General features: G+C 49.4%; 1 non-coding gene across 1 annotated transcript; it reads left to right on the plus strand.

The window, feature by feature from the left end:
* The first annotated feature begins 1173 nt into the window (after nt 1-1173).
* On the plus strand, nt 1174-1282 carry TRNAL-CAA. The gene is made up of 2 exons: nt 1174-1211; nt 1237-1282. It is a non-coding gene; the product is annotated as a tRNA-Leu (tRNA).
* Nucleotides 1283-2310: the final 1028 nt, after the last annotated feature.

The following is a 2310-nucleotide window of genomic DNA, read 5'->3' on the forward strand; positions in this document are numbered from 1 at the left end:
AGAGCCTCGAGGGAGGCAGAAGAAGCGGAGAGGATTGCGTTGGGGGTAAATAAAACAGAGACGAGTTGTTCCTCTTGGGATTTTGGTGTGTTTCCCTGGTGATCCTGACGGAGGAACGGGAAGCATAATTCCATTTTTTCCAATGCCTCGGATTGGGTTCAGCTGATGAACTCTCTGCTCTTGTTCTCACAGGGGAATGGAGACTGGATCGGTTTCCCAATTTGGACAGAAAGTGGCTTGCCAAAGCCGAGGAGAGCCTGCTTCCTGCCTGCACCGAGTTGACAAACTGGGGAAGCCAAAGCTGAGAGACCCCGTAGACGAAGTCAGAATGCTATCCGCTCACATGGAGGGGGATCACAAGCCCTCCCTGGGTTTCTCTGCCCAAATTATAATCAGTTGAGTGATTTTCCTGGACGAGCCTCTAGGTAGGCAGAAGAAGAAGTGAAGAGGGTTGCGATGGGGTAAATGAAAGCCGAGGACTCTTCCTCTTGAGATGTCTTTGTCTTGCTCTTGTGATTCTGATGGATGAACCTAAAGCGTCATTTGAGCGTGTTTCAGGGCTTTTCCTCGGGCTCAGGTTGTGATGCTGAGCACAGGGGTTCCTTCACTCGCTCTGCTTGCACCCTCTGTAATGGGGAATGGACCAGCTTTCGAAACAGCCTAGTGGAGCTGAACGAAAACAGCAATAAACATCCAGGTTCACCCTAGTTTAATCTTTTTTCCCCAATTTTCTTGGGGAAACAAAACAAAAACATGGTTTTCTTAAGAACTCAACACCCATTCAGGCTCCAAACTCTTTTGCAAGATTTCCAGAAGGGCTCAACACCCTGAGTGCTGAGCTAGTTTGGGAAAAAAACCCAAACAAGGCCGGTACCGATTGTGAGTGCTGGCTGCTTGACTCTGTGGCCCACCGTGCGGGAGTTTGAGGTTCTCGTTAAGCTAAGTGTCTCTATTCTGCCTCTGTCCTAGTGTCCATCTAATAAGTGAGGGGGGAGATTAGAACACCTCAGAAGGCACAGGGTTGTAGGAAACCTGAAACTTTAGATGAGGGTGATGGTGTCTAAAAACCAGATGTGATGTAGGTGTTGAACGAGAGACGCTGTCTTGGCCTCCTTGAGCGGCTCATACAATATTGAAGAAAAGGAGGGTGGAGAGAGCTGCTTTTGTCCCAGTGTCAGGATGGCCGAGTGGTCTAAGGTGCCAGACTCAAGGCTCTGTCTTTCCCACAACTGGGGCTTCTGGTCTCTTGCAGGAGACGTGGGTTCAAATCCCACTCCTGACACAGCCTCTTGATTCCACCTCAAGAGGTGGCCTGGTTTCAATTCCCCTTGTTACATTGGAAGAGCCCTTGTTTAGGAGCTTTCTTAGAGTAGCAGCAAGAGAAGTTAGAGGGAATCGTAAATACCTTTGGAATCCATGCGCTCAAGGCACCTAGTTGGGTAAATTCCAGTTTATTCCCCACCAGAAAGTTGGCATTGCTTGATCTTGGGCAGGTATGGATGTCAAACATATACAGGTGGAGGAAGAAGGGAGCAGTACAGTAGACACTGATAAAGGGAAGGTAAGACTCTTAGTCTCAGGGTTTGGGCTTGAGTCCTAAACTGGGTGCTCTACGTACTCTGGTTTGGCTGCTTCATGAGGGCACAGAATTGACAACATAGGGAGCAGAGATAGGAGGCAGCTACAACCAAGAGCCCTGTTAGATTGTGTCAAAATCCTATCAGGAGGTCTCAAAGCCTCTCTCTCAGTTTGTATCTCAGAAATTCTATCCGCTCCAGGATCTTTCTCCATCAAAGAGCCGCTAGGTAGGCAGAAGAAGAGGTGGAGAGGGTTGCGATGGAGGTAACTAAAGCAGAGAAGAATTGTTCCTCTTGGGATTTGTTGTGTTTCTCTTGTGATCCTGACGGAGGAACCGGAAGCATCATTTGATTTTTTTCTGGCTACTTTCTGTCCAACAGATTAAGTTGGTCCATTGCCCATTCCCCTCAGGGGTTAAGAGCTGGAACCCCTGTGCTCAGGGTCACAACCTTAGCCCAACCGAAGGCACTGAAACAAACTCAAATGATGCTTCAGCTTCCTCCCTCAGCATCACAAGACCAACACAAAGAAAACTCCCGAGGAACGGGGCTCTGAGCATTGCCAGGTTGTGAGTTCCGTGCCCTCAGGAAGCAGCCAAAATGCTCGAACCCCCACCCGCTTCTCTTGGACCGCTGGCAACACGGTGTTTGCACAGGAGCTGCAAGCCCGTCTTTCCTGTCTTTGTCTACCCCGGACCCTTCCCCCCAAATGCTTTCATCAGACGCTGGAGGG

The sequence above is a fragment of the Mauremys mutica genome, unplaced genomic scaffold (assembly GCF_020497125.1).
Source record: "Mauremys mutica isolate MM-2020 ecotype Southern unplaced genomic scaffold, ASM2049712v1 Super-Scaffold_100125, whole genome shotgun sequence".
NCBI lineage: Eukaryota > Metazoa > Chordata > Testudines > Geoemydidae > Mauremys > Mauremys mutica.